Source organism: Triturus cristatus, chromosome 10 (genome assembly GCF_964204655.1).
Source record: "Triturus cristatus chromosome 10, aTriCri1.1, whole genome shotgun sequence".
Taxonomy (NCBI): domain Eukaryota; kingdom Metazoa; phylum Chordata; class Amphibia; order Caudata; family Salamandridae; genus Triturus; species Triturus cristatus.
The window spans coordinates 964,243,986-964,268,166 of record NC_140593.1 but is presented as its reverse complement, the minus strand read 5'-3'; the positions used below and the strand labels follow the sequence as shown (position 1 = coordinate 964,268,166).

Genomic DNA, 24,181 nt, shown 5'->3' with positions numbered 1-24,181 from the left:
CCCAGGGCCTATGTTCCTTCCTTAAACCACACAAACTCCAAATTGGCAAACCCTAGCCACATGTCAGCCCCTAGTAAATGGTACCCTAGGTACCCAGGGCCTTGTGGCAAGGGAAGGCCTCTAAGGGCTGCAGCACTCATTGTGCCACCCTCAGAGGCCCTGTACCCGTACACACACACTGCCCTTGCAGGCTGAGTGTCTGGGTGCAGGACAAAACAAAGAGTCGACATGGCACGCATCACTGTGTACCATGCCCATCACCTACACTGCCAAGGCATATGTCAGCCACCCCTCTAGCTGGGTGCATTACGCCTATGGTGTGGGCACAGGAGCAGGAGCCCTGTGCCCCTACAGTACCCGGGTCCATTCCTGGGCACTGTAAGTGCAGTGCTGTCATTTAAGAGTACATGGTGCTGAGAGCTTGTCAAACACGAGCTCCACAGCACCATATTGGCAACACTGAAGCCTGGGAAGTTTGGTATCAAACTTCTCAGCACATTGAACCCACACTGATGCCAGTGTAGGATTTAATGTACTAAGCACCCCAGAGGGCATCTTAGAGATGCCCCCTTACAGCTAACTTACAATCTACGTCTGCTCTGAGGCTGCCCAGGCTGCCACACAGCAGACACGTTGCTGGACCCCTGGGTGGAAGAGCCCCTGCTCTCCCGGGCCTGCAACAATGCACATCCTGGGTGAGGTGAGAAATCTCCTCCCCCAGGATGAGCAAAGGGAAGCTTCAAAGGCAGGCCGCCATTTGGAGTTTCCCCAGGCCACTGCAACCCCCCACTCTGGCGGGAAGCTTGGCCGGAAACCCCATACAAGGACAGGGGATGTGCCAGCCTGCCCACCCCACCCCTCAGGTGGGGGAGGCGAGGTGAAGCACATCTCCGGGCTCTCGCCATCTTGAAGATGGGAGGCCCTACCCTATCAGGATTAGGCTACTGCCCCCCTCCCACAGGAGAGAGGCAGGATAGGGGGTGTACCCACCCCAGGACAAGGACCCATTGGTCCCTGGCCTTCACCTACCTGTAACGCCCCTAAATCTAGTATTTAGGGGCACCCTGAACCTTCCTTCCTTAGATTCCAGATGGAAAATTACAAGAAGAGCAAGAAGAACAAAGACCTGCCCTGCAGCTGCTAAAAAGAGAAGAAGACACCAACTGCTTAGGCCCCAGCCCTACCGGCCTGTCGACTCTCGAACCTGCACCAGCGCGGCATCTCTCGTGGCCAGTAACCTCACCAACCCCGGAGGACCTGGCTACCTTTTGGCTCTAAGCCCCTGGGACTCCCATGAGTAGAGGCTCTACTCAAGAAACCTATTTTTAACCCCTGGCAGCAGCCCGGAACCGCGGACCCAACACACTCTGCACCAGCCAAGCCTGGCCAGTGCCGGAGTGGACAAAGACCCTGAGGACGACCCCACGGCGACTGTGACCCCGAGTCCGGCACCCAAGGACCCCCCTCGACATCCCGGAGGAAGCCTGCAGCCTCAGAACCAAGTGCCCAACCGCGATCAACCAGAGGGTAAGATTCCCGACGTCAAAAGGCACCCCTGCACCCGGCGCCCTGCGGCCCCCTGTGCCCAATCCCGGGGTACCCACCTAACCTACAACTACCCAACTTACCTCTCGAAGTGGTGGTGGCACCTGAAACATCCTCGTCCCCGAGCCTGCAGCCTTTTTCCAAACCGGAACATTCCCATTGATTTCCATTGAGCGCCCGAAGGCTCAAAAGCCCCCTGCACCCAGCCGCCCGAGTGGCCCGGGCAGTGCCCTCTCTACACTAACCTACTTCCCCACTTGCCCTGAGTAAGTGACCAGGAGCCCAGCTCCCACAGCCGCGTGGCTTGCCAGACAGCAGCCACCAACCAAGGCCCCCCCTATCCCTCATAGGATAACATTGGGCCTAACTCTCTCTGCACCCGGCCGTCCTGAAACCGCTGAGGGTGAACCAACTGTACCTACCTGACACTGGGGGATCCCTGAGTCCATGCCCGGAATTTCAACTCTGCCAGTCGAGTACTTACCCTTAAAACCGCTAACTTCATTTTCCTCATAGGGTAACATTGACTGTCTTTTTCTTCAAAAATCTTCTAAGTGTGAACTTTTCAAAACTGTAATAATTCACCAAAAATCAGCCAAGTGACAAAAACGAATTTACTCACCTGCTCCTAGGTGAGCTCCCAGTGCTGGATCTTGGTGCCCAGCCCTGACCCTGAAAAGTGTTCACAACTATACTTACCTCTAACTCATTTTTCTCCCATAGGAATCCATTGTCTGCTTTTCTGTGAAATTTCTTCTAAGTGTCTATTTTTGCAAATTTGAAATATTCTTTTAAAATCGTACCATTTCTGCAAACGAAATTACTTACCTGTTTTTGATAAGGACTCCAGTCCTGGGTCTAGGTACCCAGTCCTGGATTAGTAAAGTAACGATAAAGTACTCCACCTGCAATTTGAATTTCTTGCCATAGAGATCCATTGAATGTTTTCTTTGAAATATTTTTTAAGTGCTAACTTTTGAAATAGCTAAATATTATTTAAAAATCATTACAGTTATTAAGTCGACTTTCATCACTTGATTCTGAATACTGACCCAAGGCTGGTTCTAGGAGCCAGACCTGGAATTCCAAAAGTAATCTGAAAAGTAATTTATTACAAATAACCTGAATTTACCATTGAGCTCAATACATTGTTATGTTTAGGAAATAGGATTGTTTATTGCTACCAACTGTGACTGTTTACACAAATTTATTGCTTAAGACAAAAGTATTTATATTCAACCTCTCATTCTGAGAAAGTATATTTTTACCCCCTTTGTGGTTCTAAAAATAAAACAAGCATATATTTTATATATATAAACCATTGGCCTAGAGTTCAGTTATTGAGTGTGTGAAACCATTTGCTGACTGAGTGTGTACAATAAATGCTTTACACTGTCCTCTGGTACTGCCTTACTGCTCGACCAAGCTACCACTTTTGAGAGTAAGGTCATACCTAACTTTGACCTCTATCAGCCTCTGGGGGACTGTGGACTCTGTACACCCTGTACCTATTAGGGAACAGTATATACAGAGCCACTTTCTCACATTGGTGGATCAGCGGTGGGATACAAACTTGCATTTGTTGGACTACTTGGTTACCATCTGATCACACGACAGAACTCTTAAAAATTGCCTTTAGAATTCGGACTGGTTTTTCCAAAATTACTAAAAGTCTTGCTAGGGCCTTGCTTAAGTCCCATTAGAATTTTAGAAAAATAAAAGTCACTATAGTCAGGGTAGAGGGTTAGAACTGTCAGGTTAGAATGTCTCAAACAAACCCAGCTATTAGTGATAATAATAACATGGACCTGGTGGAGGAGCTCGACCTCACACCTTACTTACACTTGTCTTTCAAGGAATTGAGGTCCTTATGTAAACTCAAAAATTTACAAATGGGTCAGCATCCAACCAAACAAGGGCTCCAGGAGCTCCTGGCTGAGTATGCTAAAGACCACCCATCTGAACATGGTGATGGCCAGTCAGATGAGGAAAGGGAAACCGGGGAGGTGGACAGCAACCTCCCCATACTATTCCCTAGGGAGGAGATGGCACCCATACCCTCCAACTCAAGACATAGCATCTGGGCACCTAGAGACCACACAGGTGGCTCTGGTCCCAGAGACAACACTGGGGGACCCCCCAGTGAAGAGGACAGCCTTGTGAGGCTGGCCAGAAGAACAGATCTAGAGTCCAGACTCCTGGCCCTAGAAAAGGAAAGGAGAGAGATGGGTTTAGCACCCATCAATGGTGGCAGCAATAATAAAAACAAGGATAGGGAGGAAACTTCTGACCCTAAAATCCCCAAAGGGATTGTCCCTAAATTTGAGGAAGGTGATGATATCACCAAATGGTTCACAGCCTTTGAGAGGGCTTGTGATATCAGGAAAGTAAAGAAACCTCACTGGGGGGCACTCCTGTGGGAACTGTTCTCTGGTAACTGCAGGGACAGGCTTCTGACTCTCTCTGGGCCAGAAGCAGGATCCTATGACCTCATGAAGAAAGCTCTGATTGAGGGATTTGGATTCACCACTGAGGAGTATAGAATTAGATTCAGGGGGGCTCACAAAACCCAGACCCAGTCCTGGATTGATTTTGTAGATTTCTCAGTGAAGACACTGGATGGTTGGTTAGCTGGACATGGTGTGCAGGATTTTACTGGATTGTACAATTTATTCATGAAGGAACATATTTTGAGTAACTGCACAAATGAAAAGTTGCATCAGCATTTGGTAGACCTAGGTCTAATTTCTCCCCAAGAATTGGGAAAGAAGGCGGACCACTGGGTCAAGACTAGGGTGACCAAGACAACCACTGGGGGTGACCAAAAGAAGGTGGTCACAAAACCTCCCCAGGGGAAAGGTGGTGAGAATCCCCAAGATAAAAAGTCTGAGTCTTCCAAAGGGCCCCAAAAACCTGTTCAGGTGGGTGGGACCCAAACTACTCCCTATGTGCCCCAACCATATAGGGGGAAGAACTTTGATCCCTTAAAGGCCTGGTGTACTACCTGTAAGAAGCAGGGACACCTAACTGTAACTTGCCCCCAAAACAAAGCCCCTAAGGCACCCAGTACAGCCCTCCTGGGGCAGCAAGTATACAAATGGGATCAGAGGTGTACCCTGAGCAAATCTGGGAACACACTGAAGCAAGTTTAGTCTCCTTGGGAGAAGTGGAGTTTGCCACTGTGGCTGTGTGGCCCCCCAACTTAAAGAAATACTTACAGTACCCCTGGGTAAATGGAACTAGGGTAGAAGCTCTGAGGGATACAGGTGCCAGTGTCACTATGGTGAAAGACACACTGGTTTCCCCTGAGCAATACTTGATTGGGAAGTCTTACCCAGTCACCAACGCTGACAGTGTCACCACTAGTCATCCCATGGCCATGGTAACATTAGGCTGGGGGGGGGGGGGGGTTACTGGCCTGAAACAGGTAGTGGTCTCTCCAAAGTTGCCAGCTGCATGTCTGCTTGGAAATGATCTGGAAACCTCGGCCTGGGCTGAGGTTGAGTTAAAGGCCCATGCAGCCATGCTGGGCATCCCTGAATTGGTGTGTGTGCAAACCAGAGCACAGAGCAAGAGGAAGGGTGAAAAAGTAGGTTTGGAGCCTGGAATAATGGCCCAACCAACCAAGAGGAAGGGCAAGAAGACTGGGGGGCCAGCTTCTGTACAGCCAAACACTCAGAACCCCTCTCCCCCTGGAGAGGATGTAGATACCCCTGAGGGAACTGAGTCCATGGAGCTTGACCCTTACCAGGTTGAACTCTTGGGCCCAGGGGGACCCTCTAGGGAAGAGCTGTGCCAGGGTCAGCGAGACTGTCCAACTCTTGAAAGCCTGAGACAACAAGCTGCTTCAGAAGCCAGGGGAGATGTCAGTGGTACCCACAGAGCTTATTGGGAAGAGGGATTACTGTATGCTGAGGCAAGAGACCCCACTCCTGGAGCCACCAGGAGGGTGGTAGTGCCACAGAAGTACAGGGAGTTCCTCCTAACTTTGGCTCATGACATCCCCCTAGCTGGACATCTGGGGCAATCCAAAACTTGGGAAAGGTTAGTGAGTCACTTTTACTGGCCCCAGATGCACCAAAAGGTGAAGGAGTTTGTCAGCTCCTGTGTTACCTGTCAGGCCAGTGGCAAGACAGGTGGCCACCCAAAGGCCCCCCTCATTCCACTACCAGTGGTGGGGGTCCCCTTTGAAAGGGTAGGTGTGGACATTGTGGGTCCACTTGAACCTCCCACAGCCTCAGGGAACAAATTCATTCTAGTAGTAGTGGATCATGCTACTAGGTACCCTGAAGCAATTCCACTTAGGACTACTACAGCTCCTGCAGTAGCCAAGGCCCTCCTGGGTGTCTTCACCAGGGTGGGTTTTCCTAAGGAGGTGGTTTCAGACAGAGGTTCCAACTTCATGTCTGCTTACCTAACACACATGTGGAAAGAGTGTGGAGTGCAGTACAAGTTTACTACACCCTACCACCCACAAACCAATGGCCTTGTTGAGAGGTTCAACAAGACATTGAAAGGTATGATCATGGGACTCCCTGAGAAACTCAAAAGGAGGTGGGATGTCCTGTAACCATGCTTGCTTTTCGCTTACAGGGAAGTGCCACAGAAAGGAGTAGGTTTCTCACCCTTTGAACTTCTGTTTGGTCATCCTGTAAGGGGACCACTGTGTCTTGTAAAGGAGGGCTGGGAGAGGCCTCTTCAAGAACCCAAACAGGACATAGTGGACTATGTGCTTGGCCTAAGGTCCAGAATGGCTGAGTATATGGAAAAGGCATCCAAGAACCTTGAGGCCAGCCAGGAGCTCCAGAAGCACTGGTATGACCAAAAAGCTGCACTGGTTGAATTTCAACCAGGGCAACAGGTGTGGGTTTTGGAGCCAGTGGCACCAAGGGCTCTCCAAGACAAATGGAGTGGCCCTTACCCTATCCTAGAGAGAAAGAGTGAGGTCACCTATCTAGTTGACCTGGGCACTAGCAGGACACCCAAAAGGGTCATCCATGTGAACCGCCTTAAACTCTACAATGATAGGGCTGACATCACCATGCTGATGGTGACTGATGAAGAACAGGAAGCAGAGAGTGAGCCACTCCCTGACCTCCTATCCTACAGCCCAAAAGATGGGTCAGTAGATGGTGTGATTTTTTCAGACACCCTCTCTGCCCAACAGCAGACTGACTGCTAGCAAGTCTTGCAACAATATGCTAGCCTCTTTCCCCTGACCCCTGGTCTGACAAGCTGGTGTACCCATGATGTGGACACTGGTGACAGTGCACCTGTCAAGAACAAAATCTATCGACAGTCAGATCAAGTCAAGGAAAGCATCAAAGCTGAGGTCAGCAAGATGCTGGAGTTAGGGGTCATTGAGTCTTCAGAGAGCCCCTGGGCTAGCCCAGTGGTTCTAGTCCCCAAACCTCATCAACAGGGTGAAAAGAGAGAGATGAGGTTCTGTGTGGACTATAGAGGGCTCAACTCTGTCACCAAGACAGATGCTCACCCTATCCCAAGAGCAGATGAACTGATAGACAAATTGGGGGCTGCCAAATTTCTCAGTACCTTTGACTTAACTGCAGGGTACTGGCAGATTGGCATGGCCCCGGGAGCAAAAGAAAAGACAGCATTCTCCACCCCTGATGGGCATTATCAGTTTACTGTGATGCCCTTTGGGTTAAAGAATGCCCCTGCCACCTTCCAGAGGTTGGTGAACCATGTCCTGGCTGGGTTGGAGTCCTTTAGTGCAGCTTATCTTGATGATATTGCTGTCTTTAGCTCCACCTGGCAGGATCACCTGATCCACCTTGGGAAGGTTTTAGAGGCTCTGCAGAGTGCAGGTCTCACTATCAAGGCATCCAAATGCCAGATAGGGCACGGCACTGTGGTGTACTTGGGCCACCTTGTAGGTGGAGGCCAGGTACAGCCCTTACAACCCAAAATCCAGGCCATCATGGACTGGATAGCTCCAACAACCCAGACCCAAGTCAGGGCATTCCTTGGCTTGACTGGGTACTACAGGAGGTTTGTGAAGGGGTATGGGTCCATTGTGACCCCCCTCACAGAACTCACCTCCAAGAAAATGCCCAAGAAAGTTAACTGGACAGTTAGTTGTCAAAAGGCTTTTGACACCCTAAAAGAAGCAATGTGCTCAGCACCAATTCTAAAAGCTCCAGATTATGCCAAGCAGTTCATAGTGCAGTCTGATGCCTCTGAGCTAGGGATAGGAGCGGTCCTATCCCAGACCAATGATGAAGGCCAAGACCAACCTGTTGCTTTTATAAGCAGAGGGCTAGTCCCTAGAGAGCAGCGTTGGAGTGCCATTGAGAGGGAGGCCTTTGCTGTGGTTTGGTCCCTGAAGAAGCTGAGGCCATACTTGTTTGGCACTCACTTCCTAGTTCAAACTGACCACAGACCTCTCAGATGGCTAATGCAGATGAAAGGGGAAAATCCAAAACTACTGAGGTGGTCCATCTCCCTACAGGGAATGGACTTTGAAGTGGAACACAGACCAGGGACTGCCCATGCCAATGCAGATGGACTTTCCAGGTTCTTCCACTTAGACAATGAAGACACCATAGGACAAGGTTAGTCTCATCACCTTTCGTTTGGGGGGGTTGTGTGAGAAAGTGCCATCTTTCTTGCATGGTATGCCCCCACTTTTTGCTAAATTGCTGAATGTACTTCGATTGAGTGTACCCTGGGTTCCTGCCAATCAGGTGCCCAGGGCCTATGTTCCTTCCTTAAACCACACAAACTCCAAATTGGCAAACCCTAGCCACATGTCAGCCCTTAGTAAATGGTACCCTAGGTACCCAGGGCCTTGTGGCCAGGGAAGGCCTCTAAGGGCTGCAGCACTCATTGTGCCACCCTCAGAGGCCCTGTACCCTTACACACACACTGCCCTTGCAGGCTGAGTGTCTGGGTGCAGGACAAAACAAAGAGTCGACATGGCACGCATCACTGTGTACCATGCCCATCACCTACACTGTCAAGGCATATGTCAGCCACCCCTCTAGCTGGGTGCATTACGCCTATGGTGTGGGCACAGGAGCAGGAGCCCTGTGCCCCTACAGTACCCGGGTCCATTCCTGGGCACTGTAAGTGCAGTGCTGTCATTTAAGAGTACATGGTGCTGAGAGCTTGTCAAACACGAGCTCCACAGCACCATATTGGCAACACTGAAGCCTGGGAAGTTTGGTATCAAACTTCTCAGCACATTGAACCCACACTGATGCCAGTGTAGGATTTAATGTACTAAGCACCCCAGAGGGCATCTTAGAGATGCCCCCTTCCAGCTAACTTACAATCCACGTCTGCTCTGAGGCTGCCCAGGCTGCCACACAGCAGACACGTTGCTGGACCCCTGGGTGGAAGAGCCCCTGCTCTCCCGGGCCTGCAACAATGCACATCCTGGGTGAGGTGAGAAATCTCCTCCCCCAGGATGAGCAAAGGGAAGCTTCAAAGGCAGGCCGCCATTTGGAGTTTCCCCAGGCCACTGCAACCCCCCACTCTGGCGGGAAGCATGGCCGGAAACCCCATACAAGGACAGGGGATGTGCCAGCCTGCCCACCCCACCCCTCAGGTGGGGGAGGCGAGGTGAAGCACATCTCCGGGCTCTCGCCATCTTGAAGATGGGAGGCCCTACCCTATCAGGATTAGGCTACTGCCCCCCTCCCACAGGAGAGAGGCAGGATAGGGGGTGGACCCACCCCAGGACAAGGACCCATTGGTCCCTGGCCTTCACCTACCTGTAACGCCCCTAAATCTAGTATTTAGGGGCACCCTGAACCTTCCTTCCTTAGATTCCAGATAGAAAATTGCAAGAAGAACAAAGACCTGCCCTGCAGCTGCTAAAAAGAGAAGACACCAACTGCTTAGGCCCCAGCCCTACCGGCCTGTCGACTCTCGAACCTGCTCCAGCGCGGCATCTCTCGTGGCCAGCAACCTCACCAACCCCGGAGGACCTGGCTACCTTTTGGCTCTAAGCCCCTGGGACTCCCATGAGTAGAGGCTCTACTCAAGAAACCTATTTTTAACCCCTGGCAGCAGCCCGGAACCGCGGACCCAACACACTCTGCACCAGCCAAGCCTGGCCAGTGCCGGAGTGGACAAAGACCCTGAGGACGACCCCACGGCGACTGTGACCCCGAGTCCGGCACCCAAGGACCCCCCTCGACATCCCGGAGGAAGCCTGCAGCCTCAGAACCAAGTGCCACCCCAACCGCGATCAACCAGAGGGTAAGATTCCCGACGTCAAAAGGCACCCCTGCACCCGGCGCCCTGCGGCCCCCTGTGCCCAATCCCGGGGTACCCACCTAACCTACAACTACCCAACTTACCTCTCGAAGTGGTGGTGGCACCTGAAACATCCTCGTCCCCGAGCCTGCAGCCTTTTTCCAAACCGGAACATTCCCATTGATTTCCATTGAGCGCCCGAAGGCTCAAAAGCCCCCTGCACCCAGCCGCCCGAGTGGCCCTGGCAGTGCCCACTCTACACTAACCTACTTCCCCACTTGCCCTGAGTAAGTGACCAGGAGCCCAGCTCCCACAGCCGCGTGGCTTGCCAGACAGCAGCCACCAACCAAGGCCCCCCTATCCCTCATAGGATAACATTGGGCCTAACTCTCTCTGCACCCGGCCGTCCTGAAACCGCTGAGGGTGAACCAACTGTACCTACCTGACACTGGGGGACCCCTGAGTCCATGCCCGGAATTTCAACTCTGCCAGTCGAGTACTTACCCTTAAAACCACTAACTTCATTTTCCTCATAGGGTAACATTGACTGTCTTTTTCTTCAAAAATCTTCTAAGTGTGAACTTTTCAAAACTGCAAAAATTCACCAAAAATCAGCCAAGTGACAAAAACGAATTTACTCACCTGCTCCTAGGTGAGCTCCCAGTGCTGGATCTTGGTGCCCAGCCCTGACCCTGAAAAGTGTTCACAACTATACTTACCTCTAACTCATTTTTCTCCCATAGGAAACCATTGTCTGCTTTTCTGTGAAATTTCTTCTAAGTGTCTATTTTTGCAAATTTGAAATATTCTTTTAAAATCGTACCATTTCTGCAAACGAAATTACTTACCTGTTTTTGATAAGGACCCCAGTCCTGGGTCTAGGTACCCAGTCCTGGATTACTAAAGTAACGATAAAGTACTCTACCTGCAATATGAATTTCTTGCCATAGAGATCCATTGAATGTTTTCTTTGAAATATTTTCTAAGTGCTAACTTTTGAAATAGCTAAATATTATTTAAAAATCATTACAGTTATTAAGTCGACTTTCATCACTTGATTCTGAATACTGACCCAAGGCTGGTTCTAGGAGCCAGACCTGGAATTCCAAAAGTAATCTGAAAAGTAATTTATTACAAATAACCTGAATTTACCATTGAGCTCAATGCATTGTTATGTTTAGGAAATAGGATTGTTTATTGCAACCAACTGTGACTGTTTACACAAATTTATTGCTTAAGACAAAAGTATTTATATTCAACCTCTCATTCTGAGAAAGTATATTTTTACCCCCTTTGTGGTTCTAAAAATAAAACAAGCATATATTTTATATATGTAAACCATTGGCCTAGAGTTCAGTTATTGAGTGTGTGAAACCATTTGCTGACTGAGTGTGTACAATAAATGCTTTACACTGTCCTCTGGTACTGCCTTACTGCTCGACCAAGCTACCACTTTTGAGAGTAAGGTCATACCTAACTTTGACCTCTATCAGCCTCTGGGGGACTGTGGACTCTGTACACCCTGTACCTATTAGGGAACAGTATATACAGAGCCACTTTCTCACAACAACCATCATGATTGTGCACAGTACAGTTTTTTGAAGCATGATTAATAAACAATTAAACAGCAAAAAAGGCAGCCAACTCCATCCAGCTTATGGCCTACTCATGACCACTGGACTTTAACTCCAGTTATCCTGGTGGGGACTTTTTTGTACTGATCTGTTAGAGTCCCTTTTCAAATGTCTTTAAAACAAACTGATACATAGTCACAAACGATTTAACCTTGCATTTGTAAGTAACTTCCACATATATCGTTTCGCTCTGATAATCCATCATTTTGGAATATTCATCTCCATTTTTATATCTGAACATTAACTTCATTGAGACATTTAGTTCTTGGGAATATTACTAAGGAAGGTGGTAGAGCATGAAGGGTGTTGGAGGAGTGATGGTGGGGGTTAAGAGCAGGGAGAGATCGAGAGAACAAAGTTTCAAGTCAATTTACTAAGCATAGCTATTCTACAGTCCAAAGATGCTATAACGTTAGCCAAACATATCTGTTTCAAAAAGCACTCCCCTGCACTGCATTACAAGGGCTAACTCGGGAGGTGACTCAATTCCCAGTTGTATGTCTCTTTAAAGAACATAGTCATTGTTTTGTAGCATTAGGCCTGATGAAAAGGTTAGTTACAAGTAGGAGTAATTTTACAGACTAAAAACCTTCTGGATTCACATGCTGCACGTTATTCTGCCATCTAGTGGGTGGGTTTGGAGTTGTGTCATTTTTCCCTTTGGGCACGGACCACTAGGTGGGGATATTCATAAACCCAGATATCAGAAGCAAGTCTACGGTTGCAATCTTCTGATTCTCTCCCCCCCCCTTTCCAGGAAACCAGTACTGCTCCTTGTGGCTTATTAAACTACTTGATGCTTCACTCACACCTCATGTGGAGGCAGAAAGGTCACATTTGTGAAAAAGTGCCATCTTTCTTGCATGGTATGCCCCCACTTTTCGCTGAATTGCTGATGTACTTTGACTGAGTGTGCACTGGGCTCCTGCCAATCAGGTACCCAGGGCCTGTGTTCCTTCCCTAAAACAGCATTAAAGCCTAAACCCAATTGGCATCTCTGGCCACATGTCAGCCCCTGGTAAATGGTACCATAGGTACCCAGGGCACTGTGACCAGAGAAAGCCCCTAAGGGCTGCAGCACTTATTGTGCCACCCTTAGAGGCCCTGTACCCTGACACACACACACACACACACACACACACACACACACACACACACACACACACACACACACACACACACACCCCCACACACACACACACACTGCCTTTGCAGGCTGAGTGTCTGGATGCTGAGCCAAACAAAGACGACATGGCACACATACCTGTGTGCCATGCCCACAAACCACTGCCCTGGCATACATCAATCACCCCTCTGGCTGGGTGCCCTATGCCAGTGGTGAGGGTACAGGTGCATGAGCCCTGTGCCCCCTACAGTGCCCCGGTCCATACCTGGGCCCTGTAAGTGCAGTGCTGCCATTAAGAGTATATGGTGCTGGGAGGTTGTCATTACGAACTCCACAGCACCATAGTGGCTGCACTGAATACTGGGAAGTTTGGTATCAAACTTCTCAGCACATTAAACTCACACTGATGCTAATGTGGGATTGAATGTAAAATGCACGACAGAGGGCATCTTAGAGATGCCCCCTGAAAAACGACCAACTGAGTGGCTGCGCATGCTGCCACCACCAGACATGTTTCTTGACCCCTGGGTCGAGAGCTTGCTGCTCTCGGGGGCCTAAAACAATGCAAACCTGGGATGAGGTGCCAAGCCTCCTCCCCCAGGATGGGCAGGGTTCACAAAGGAGAAGCTTCAAAGGCATGCCGCCTAAGTGAGCTTCTCCAGACTACTTGCTGTACTCAGCAACTGGTCCCCACTGGATCTACCCCCCACTTTGGGCGGGAGACCCGGCGGGAAAAACAAAGTGAGGAAGAGAGGTGTGCCCACCTCTGCCACCTCCACCCCTAAGGTGGGGGAGGCGAGGTGAAGCACAACCTCGAGTCCCCGCCATCTTGAGGATGGGGGAACCCAGCCAACCAGGGACAGGTTCCTGCCCCCCTCCTAACTATACACAAAACAAGACCTGCCCGGGGAAAGGACTTTTTATTTTTATTAGCGCAGTGAGCACGTTATAGTCAATGACCCTGGCTCTTTCAAAGCTGTTGTGTTTTATACCACATGCGCTGCAAGTTTTTGCCATTCACCAAACGGGTCTGATATCACTGGCTATTTGAATGAAAGCACCTATGTGTCTAAGTGTTTGTGAAAGTGTTTCCCTGATAATCTGTCTCCCAAATAATATATACAAGGAAGAGAGCTAGACAGAACCAAATAGTGTGGTACCTGTTCAAACACCACAGAGATGGAAAAAAAGGTGAGGGGGGGCAGGCAGTGCCTCACGGAAGTAACCCCAACGAGGATACGCACAGGTACTCGCCTGCTACCTCACGTTCTCATCATAGGCAACTGCTGCCCAAAAGGAAAAGAAGGAATAAATCAAGAAACCTCATATCAATCCTAATAACTGGTGTCTAGTGAAACTTATATTCTAATATATGTCTATGTTCAAAAAATAATAATGGGAGTATCGACCCAAAAAAAGGGGAAGACTGAGTCTGATCAGGACCCACGTCCCTCCAAATTAAAACCGAGCAAGACTACACTGGCTGTATGATACTTTATTCTGTGCTGTGTGTCTGCTCATTAAAACCAACATGTTTCGTTGCCTGTTTAAATTAGCGGCAACTTCTTCAGGGCTAGGGTCGACTGGCCTCTCTGCGTCGCTAGTTCAGACCAGTAATCTATTTGTCTGCACCGTAAGGGTTGCTCTCATTCAGCATACCTCAACCCTTGGTATAGGTAGATGTGTGCTACATCAAATAGTCCTGGACTGCTTGCCCAATGGCCGCGGATTCGCATTTCTCGTCAGCCCTGCAGTCCGGATGCTACTCGACCTTCATCCTGCTGAGTGGCAGGATAGGGGGGTGTACCCACCACAGGGAAGGGATCCATTGGTCCCTGCCCTTTACCTACCTGTAACGCCCCTAAATTTAGTATTTAAGGGCACCCTGAACCTTCCTTCCTCAGATCAAGCAACCACAAGAAAAGAAGAAGGACGAGAAGGCTGTGCAGAGCTAACAAGAGGACGACGCCCACTGACTTGGCCCCAGCCCTACAGTCCTGTCTCCCCTCGAACCTGCTCCTGTGAAACCCCGGCGGGTCCAGCTGCAAGCAACCTCAAAAACCCCGGAGGACCTGCCTGCTTTCACTTTCCAAGCTGTTTCTCCCGTGAACACCGGACGTGTTTGAACTGCAGCTTCTGGTGCCAGCCAAGACCCGCAAATCCAGCACCCTCTGCACCTGCCGAGCCCGGCCTGTGTTTGAGTGAACAAACACCACGAGGAGGTCCCTCGGCGATCCTGACCCGAGATCTGGCGACCCCGGACCTGCCTCAAGCCTCCAGACGACGCCTGCTGCCTCAATCCAGGAGATACCCCTACCGCGACCAGAGCGGGTAAGAAAATCCGACGTCTAAAGGCACCCCTGCACCAGACGCCCCACGGCCTTGTGTGCTCAGCCCTGTGGTGCCTAACCATCCCTCTACATCCCAACTTACCTCTCGAAGTGGTGGTCACTCCTAGAAGATCTTCGTCCCCGAGCCTGCAGTGTTTCTTTGTCTAGGAGAATTTCCATTGAATTCAACAGGGCACCTGACCTCAAAACTGCACCCTGCACCCGCCTGCCCTAGCGCCGCTGAGGGTGTCCCTTTGGTACTAACTTGGTCCCCAACGTACCCTGAGCTTAACCCTAGGTGCTTTGCTCCCACAACCCTGTGGCCTGCTTTCCAGCAGCCACCAACCGGAGTCCCCCTATCCCCATAGGATAACATTGGGCATCAACACTCTGCACCCGGCCGCCCGAGTGCCGCTGAAGGTGCAACAACAGTGCATCACTGACCCTGGGAGACCCCTGAGTCTAACCCCAGAACCCTAACTCAAAAGACCGGTTATTTACCTTGAAACTGATAACTCATTTCTCCTCATAGGATAATATTGACACTTTTTCTCTCAAAAAGTTTCAAAGTGTAGACTTTTGAAAACTACAAATATTCCTTAAAAATCAGCCGATTAACCAAAACGCATTTTCTCAACTGTTTTCAGGACATGTCCCAGTGCTGAATCCAGGATCCAGCACTGAGTAAGAAAAAAGTAACGATACTCAACTTACCTGCTAAGTGAATTTCCTCCCATAGGATAACATTGGTGATTCTATGTGAAAAAGTTTCTAAGTGTCAACTTTTGAAATACAATAATATTCCTTAAAAATCATACCTTTAACCAAAACGCATTTACTCACCTGTTTTCAGGAAACATCCCAGGGCTGAATCTAGGATCCAGTCCTGCGGTTAGAAAAGTAATCTGAAACAGAAACTAACTTCATTTTACTTAAAAAGCCCATTCAATTGAATGTACTATACCTGCAATGTGTTTCAAACTCCTTTCTTAAACCTGTAATCAAAACCAGTACCAGTTATAGTGCAATTCTGAACTGTGTTCAAACAAGACAATTACTACTGCAAAGAATTTATATGCTTACCTGTAGCAGGCTTGCTTGGTTCTAGAAATACAACAGTATATTTTTTTATACAAAACAATTGGCCTAGAGTTCAGTTCTTGAGTGTGTGAGACCATTTGCTGACTGCGTGTGTACATCAAATGCTTTACACTGTCCTCTGAAACTGCCTTACTGCTCGACCAAGCTACCAGTTTAGAGAGTAAGGTTCTATCTAACTTTAACCTCTGCCAAACCTCTGGAGACTCTTGAACTCTATCCACACTGTACCTCACTTTGGTGCAGTATATATAGAGCCAGTTTCTTACAACATGTGAATACAGAAAGTCTGTAAAACTATTCCAGCAGGTAAGTAGCCTTTTAATTTTGCAGTGTGGACATTTTCTAGGTTCACAGACTTTGGTGCGGTGGACATCAGGTTTCAGCAAATATTTGGAGAGTTCTACATCACCAAGTAAAGCCTTCCAATTTGGTTTGATCCTATTAAAATCTTTGTTTCCATCTCATTTTAGACTCAGAAAAAAGTGCTTTCCCAATTATTGAATATCATTCACAAGCTATTTAAATGTTGTGTGCCTGCCCTGTTGTCAACAGTTCATTTTACAGAACTTTGCTGTCCAAGAAAGAAAAGTAAACACTAATCTCTCTGATAAAGTGTGCAGCAATTTATAAGACGTAAGCTGACATTTTACTTCATTCTTTGAATGAACAGCAAATGCAACAAGATAAACAAGCTAGAAAGGAGTCTTTATTGCTCATTCACTTTCTTAATGAACTGAAAACATTCTTTCCCACCTGAAACTCTCGCCAGACCAGGCCAGCAGGCCCTAAAAATAGCTCGCCTTGATAAAATCTCACTTGCCATAGCGAGCAGATTTCTCGAGGCCTGTGTCTTTGTTGGTATGGTTCTTGCAATGTGAGAGATTGTAATTATTGATTCTTCCTAGTGATGTAGTGGCAATTAGAAAAGCTGTATTCATGGGTAGAGATTTGAGTCCTGCTTTGTGCATGGGCCAGAATAGTTTCTTTATTAGTTGTGCTTGCACCAAGTTAAGGTTCCACATTGGTGTGGGTGCCAATCTCAGCAGTTCGATCATTTTTACTCCTTTGAAGAATGCTTTGATGACTGGTGTAGTAAAGAAGCTTTTTCCTAGGGTAACTCTCGAGTATACGACTATACTTGTCAAATGGATTTGTAAGACAGCTTGCCATTTTTTATATGTATTAGGTACCGAATTACAATAGTGTCCCCTGCTATGTTGTGTTTCAATTTGTCTTTCTTGAACCAGAGATGTATATACTCTACTTGGCTTTATAGCATGTGTGTGGTGTTGATCTCCTGGCCTCGCCATTCATCTCCAGGTTTAGGACTAAAAGCATAGCACTTAGGAAGGGGTTAGTCCATGATTACTGAAACCCCTGTGAAACCTCTGATGCATGAAGCAGAGGCATTTAAGAGCAATTTTTATAGACAGGAGCCAGTGCAAAGGATGTAATAGGGACGACACACAAATGTTTTGAACTCAAGGACTAACCTGGCTGCAGCATTCAAGAGAGTACTGAAGGCAGACAAAAACATTCCAAAACAATCACAATTAGTGGTTTGTTTTTTAAATTCTAGCCTGTATTACATGAAAACATACACATAATTTATTCTCTGCAGGAACAGTAAAGGTTCTCTCTTCTGTGCTGCTTACTTGCCGATAAGGGTTTGGCAGCAACACTAGATTATACATAAATAAATAAATCAAGGATCTAATGGACAAAAATGGACCTGCTTGGGTGTAGAAAGTTCTGCCTCGGCTGTTAAAGAAGGTTCTATACACAGGAGGAAAAATGCAGAGTGGGAAAGATGTGGACCTCTGGGTGAAATTATAACCACATCTTCCTGATCCAGTCAGGGGCACTGAGAATCAACATCCTTCTTCAGGAGTACCCCTCGGCTGCAACTAGACCTGCAGCCCTAACTATCAAAGATCAGTTCCCCATGTCACCAGGGTGGCTTCTACTTGTAGGTTACTGTGGTGAGTCTTTTAAAAGTATTTTCACAAGGGCTTCCTTTCCCACTATATGAGCAGCAGAAATGATAACACTTGTCAATGGTGGAATACGTTCTTGTGGCATAGGCAGAAAGAACCTCCTCCGTTCCTCTTGTTGGTGTAATTCAGCACAGTTGCATTAACAGTTATAACCACTAACAAACCATTCTGTACTGAGGAAGGAAAGCAACAACTACCATTTGATTAGTACACATCCCCAGTAGACTGATGCTTCCCCGGTGGTTATCAAATGGAAAGAGACATCTCGCACTGTGAGGTTTTCCAACCAAAAAGAAAGGTGCCAGTTACAAGCATGACTGTGGGCAAATGCGGCTGAACGGTTCTCCCACTGGAAGGCTATCTTGGACTATAAAATGAAAGGTCAGAGCATAAATGTGGCAAAAGTAAAAGACAATACCATGAGACACAGTAGTAGAATAAACATGTTTGGCTGTTGGCATACCCTAGAGAGAAATTGTTACACCATTAGGTGAAGCCTCTGAGTACTTTCAATGGACCCTGCAATATTCAGCACTTTAACAGTGAACTATGGGTCTTATGTGAAACCAGAGAAACCACTGAACGTGTGGGGAAATGCCTAATTTGTGCAGAACAAAGCGATACCAAAGGGGATGATGGACGGAGCGTTTGAGCAAAACAAACACTCACCACCAGTCAACTGATCTGGGTTTAATCCATCATCATTCTTTAGCTCACTCCTCCACCCCAGTTCAGACATGGCCATATGCAAATCAGTCTGACCCTGTGCCTCATGGGAACAGTCCAGCCCGAACTGCCAAGCCATGTCTTCCCGGGACCGGAAACAAGCATCTTGGGACCGGTTTCGTGTTCATAACCCTCATCAGCCAGGCTATCTTGAATCCAGTGGCAAAGTGAGCAAGGGACCCACGTCTGGGCATACCCTGCCAACTTAGGGCGAACAAAGCGATACCAAAGGGGATGATGGACGGAGCCAGAGTGGGACGGGTATGCTCAGACGCGAGTCCCGTGCTCTCCATGTCACTGGAATCAAGCTATCCTGGCTGAAGAGGTGTGAAACCCCGAAACCGGTCCTAGGATGCTTGGTTCCAGGCCAAGGAGGACCTGGCTTGGCAGTTCGGGCTGGACTGTATCCATGAGACACAGGGTCAAGACTGATTAGCATATGGCTGGGTTCAAACTGGAATGGCATGGTGAGCAAAAAAACGATGGATATAGGCCCAGATCTCTGTACTGGGGTGAATGTAGGACATTGTTCTGCATTCTGTCCATCAACTGTTGTTTTTGTAATTTGTGCAGGACAGCATACTTCAAATCAAGATGAGCATCTGCCTTTTGAGTCTGACTTAAGAATCCAGTCAAAGAAAGAGGGGGCCAGCGTGTTCTATTGGTACTAATGTTCTGCTCCAATTAGCATCATTATGAGAAACACCTTTGATGGAGTTGCAAGTCTGAGGGTCAGGACCACAAACTGAAAAGAAAATGTTACTTACCCTGTGTAGGAGAGTGGAATCTGACTAATGGTTGCCCCCAACTTTTTGCCTGGTATTTAAGTGGTTTTTGACTAGTCTGGCTGGGATCCTGCTATCCAGGACCCCAGCCTATCTGCTTTCTCCCTAAACTGTTGAGTACTCTAGGTACAAACATAATTGGATGCTGGGCATGCCCTACCAGTCCCTTGTAGATGGTACCCTAGGTACCCAGGGCATGGGCCCCCCAGTAGGCCTACCAGGGCTGCAGCACTTATTGTGCCACCCTGGGACAGCCACCCAAACTGACACCACCAGGCCACTACTGTAGCCTGGGTAAGGTGGTGCTAGCACCCCTTACAGGGATGTAGGTACCCTATGTCCCATACCATACAACACATATACTCTCATAGGTCACCCCTATGGCAGGCCCTGGTAATCCTACAGGGCTGGGTGCTGAGGTATGTGTGAGGGGGGACCCCTACGTGAGAAGGACCTCTCTGCAACCTTCGTAAAATCGTTACTGGGTTGTTTGTAGTGTAGCCATACCATATACTCTTAACCGCATTATAAGTTATTGCGTCATCGCTGTAACTTAGGAATGGCTACACAGAACCATATCGTGTTTGGTGTCAAACATGAAGGAATCATACCCCCAGTCCAGCCATGGGCATGGGGGCACGATTCCCCCTTGCTAGGAGGGCGATATGGGAAAAGCGGTAGAATTTGGACACCAATTTAAAAGTGCACATGTACCACAAAATGGCTACTGTTCGCCACCTACACGACTCTGGCTGGCTGTTGCTGGAGAAAACCCCAGCCTCGCCATCTGGACAATAGGGTTCCTGTGGCAGGGAGGTGCCAGCACCTCCCCAGACAGGATATGTGGATTGGAACAGGGTGGGTGCACCAAATGTCCTTTCAGAGTTGCACGTAGGCAGCTGCAGAGCCCCAATTCTGCATACACCGCCTGGAACCGGTTCAGGGGCGTCCTGCCCCTCGCCCAGGCGGGAAACACACAAAGGGGAGTGGGTGTAGCCACCCTTTCCCGCCTCTACTCTGATTGGTAGGCTCTCTTTTGGACCATCCCCTAATCTTGGGGATATATGGGAATAACTTTGCCCTAGAGCCTTAAATTCGTACAGGACTTCACAGAACTGACCTTCGACGAGCTGCTGCCCAGCTGACTGAAGAAATCTCCCTTGGGATAAAGGAGTTATCCCCCTGCTTGGCAGGCACCTAAAAGACTACAAGATACCCGGTTGGAACTTCGTTGCTCTCACGACCTTCGACGCCTTCCAGCAACCTCGAGGTGGGTCTCCAGTGCATCCCAGCGTCCTGTGAGTGTGCCCAGCAAGTCTGAGCACCCTGGACCACGTGGGTGCCGAGATCCCCGCATACCCCGAGACACCGGCCACCTCTTGTCCAGCACACGACCCCGACCAGTGGGGAAGTTGTGCTTTGGCCCATTCTTGAGCCAACCTTCAAGCAGCATTTGTGCCGACCCTCAGCTCCCTGGCCCGCTCCGGTGGCCCGTGGGAGCCCTTTTACGCACTCCATTTTGCTGCCTTCCGCGGTCCCTTGTCTCTCGACTTGTGGGCCCTGACGGAGGACAATCTTCTTTTCTAAGAGTTCCCCTGGTTGCTCCAGGCCTGCTCTACGCTCCCTGCAAAGGAGAGCACCCTCAGACCACGTGGGTCTGCACCAGCAGCTGCTTTGTTCATCTTGCGTGGGTTGCGGTTGCCAATGCTTAGTGGATCCAATCGGGACACTAACACCGCAGCGACCCTCAGCCGACGTGGGACAGTCGCCCTCCAGAAGCTGGCCTTCCTTGAAGCCTCCCGGAGCCCGTGACTGCAGAGCCCAGCTGTACCTTCCACACCTGAAGCACCCGACATCCACGAGCTCCTTCCTGTGAGCTCCCTGGTCACTGTGCTGTGACCCAGACTCTGTCCCCTCTGCTTTCAGGCTCATCTTTGTCTTTTCTTCAACTTTAATCCTCACGATTTCATCGACACTTCCAGCTAGCAGCAGTTTGGACTCCTTTTCCATAGAAAATCAGCCCGCGACCCGACACCAGAATCGACCTATGCACGCGGCTTCCCTGGGGCAGGTAACAGTGGTACTTCGGTACTTCCGTGGTGGTGGGCTCTCCAAAGCCTTAAGTCTCAAGCCTTAACTTTGTACTGTTGTTAGAAGTGTCCTTAAACCTTAATTATTCAACCGCGACATTCTCCATAGGCTAACATTGCGATCCCGATAGCAACTTCTCGCACTGCACACGCCTCCCGTGGGTCCCCTTCCTCTTAACTGTGGGTGGATTCTTAAGGGGCCAGCGATCCTGAATGCCCTAGGCATTGCCTGTAGAATTGTCGTGGTTCTTATACCACTATTTTAGTATATGGTTTGGTCCCCCCCTGGGGCCCATTGATTTCTGTGCTATTTATTGTGTTTATAAATGCTTGTTTGAAGTGTAACTTTGCCACTAGCCACATAAAGTGACTGTGGGATTCTGTCTAGAATAAATACATATATTTTATATATATACCTGTGTGGGCTACTCTTTCATTTGGTTATTCAAGAGGTTATTATGGTAAAACAATAAGCTTAACACTCCTTCAAGACTTAGCCTGAAGGCTGCTCTCCACAGCTACCACTAGGATAGCTTTCTTTAAAGGTTGTCTTAAACCTATCATCAATAGGAGTCGAATTGGACTGGTGCAAGGTGTCCCTATAACTAGGAACAGCATATGCCAGGCCAACTTCTCACATTACCCTGCAAGCATCTGTTTGTAGAGTAGTGCTGTAGATTTATATGCTCTGCCTACTCCTGCCCTCTAGGGTTGGGCTTGATGTTTGCAAGTTTTTATTCTTTGAAGAAAGTGTTTAGAGTCACAGGCTGCACTGTGACTCCACACTTAGTTGGCAATGCGCATGGTCACAAACTCCAACTTAGATTGTTTTTCGCACAGCAGGTGAGAATATTATGGAGCGAAGCGTAAATACAAGTTACTTACCTCTGGTAACACTTTCTGGTAGAGACTTTCTAGAAGCAGATCTCACATTTTGAAGATCCCCATCCCCCCTACCCCCGACGTCTGGCAGGTTCCAGATACTTGGCGTGCGGTCAGGTGGCGTTATGCAGCTCCGCACTGAAGTCGTTCCACTCTGGAAATGACAAACAGAGCCCATATATGGACCACCCCTATATGCGGTCAGTTGCTTTTGAGGTGCTCCGTACCAGAGACGCCGAGCCCTAAGAGCGCATTAGTCGTGAGCAGTGTGCAGATTCCTAGACTTGGGATCTCATTAAAGGGTAGAGTCCAATCACTGTATGGGAGAGTTAGTGAGGAATCTGCAGCTACATAGTCTCTACGATAAAGAGCTTTATCGAAGGCCAGTTATTTTTTCTTCTGATAGAGGCTTCTAGTCGCAGATTACTCACCTTTTGAATATATACCGAAGCAGTACCTATACGGAGACGGGTCTGTAAATGGGCTTAAACCAGAAAGTCCTGTAGGACCGAGCAGGAAAAATGGTCCTCTCGGGGAACCTGTCTGTCCAGGCAATAGTGCTTTGGGAACATAAGGAGGAACGCCCATGTAGCTGCCTGGCATATATCTAGGACAGGGACACAGAGTGCTAACGTAGTGGTAGTAGCTTTGCCACTGGTAGGATGCACATGCAGGCCTTCCGGAGGCTTCTTTTATTGAGTGCGTAGCAGATCTTAATGCGGAGTCCAATACAGTGGAAGAGGGTTCTCTTCTGCACAGCCTTGCTTTTTTATGCTCTAGCGAATCCCAAAAAGAGCTAATCAGCCACCCGGTGTTCTTTGGTACGATCCACGTAAAAGCCCAGTGCTCTCTTGGGGTCCAAGCGATGGAGTCTCTCCTCCTCAGAGGGGTGAAGGGGAGCACAGAAGGTCAGCAGGGTGATTGTTTGCATGACGTGGAACTGAGTCCCACCTTTAGGCAGCATGGATGCCGAAGTTCGGAGAACCAGTTTGTCTGGGAAGTTGGTGGTGTACGGTGGATTAACAAAGAGAGCCTAAAGCTCACTTACACAGCGTGCCAAGTTGGAGGTGACTAGGTACGCATTCATGATAAGGAGCCATAAATGACATCTGTGAAGCGTCTCGAACGCAGTGCACATCAATTAAGTGAACACCAGATAAAGGTCCCATTGGTGCATCACAAATTGAGAAACGCGGAACATATTTTACAACCCCGTCAAGAAAACTCAACACAACTTGCGACAAACAAGGAGGGCTGATCTGATAACTGCAAGAAGGCCAACAGGAACAAAAGATAGCCTTCAATCGTACCCAAAGCAATGCCTTGCCAGGCAAGAGACAAAACAATGGAACGTCACATAAATTGGCCTGAAGGGTGTCAATCTGGCGTGTGCTGCACCAAACCACAAATTTGCTCAAATGACTGGTGTATATAGGGATGTCTGGCTGCAAAGATGACATCAACCAACTCTGGAGGAAGGTCGAAGGTGCTCAGCTATGGCCGCTCAATCTCTAAGAATGAAGGTGGAAATTGCAAAAGCCCAGGAGCAGAACCCTGCCCACCTGCAACAGCAGCTCCTTCCAGAGGGTCAGCCTGATCGGAGGACTTATGCTCAACCCCAGGAGTTCTGAACACCCCACGCTACATGCCCAATCCGGAGACACAAGGATGACCTGGGCCCAGTCTGTCCTGATGTTCTCAAGAGCTAAGGGCAGGTGTAGCATCAGCAGAAAGGCATA

General features: G+C 48.7%; 1 protein-coding gene across 1 annotated transcript in view; it reads right to left on the bottom strand.

The window, feature by feature from the left end:
- Window positions 1-24,181, bottom strand: part of SMG1 (SMG1 nonsense mediated mRNA decay associated PI3K related kinase) — a 1,471,505-nt gene that overhangs the window by 576,944 nt on the left and 870,380 nt on the right. The gene's annotated exons all lie outside the window — the stretch shown is intronic.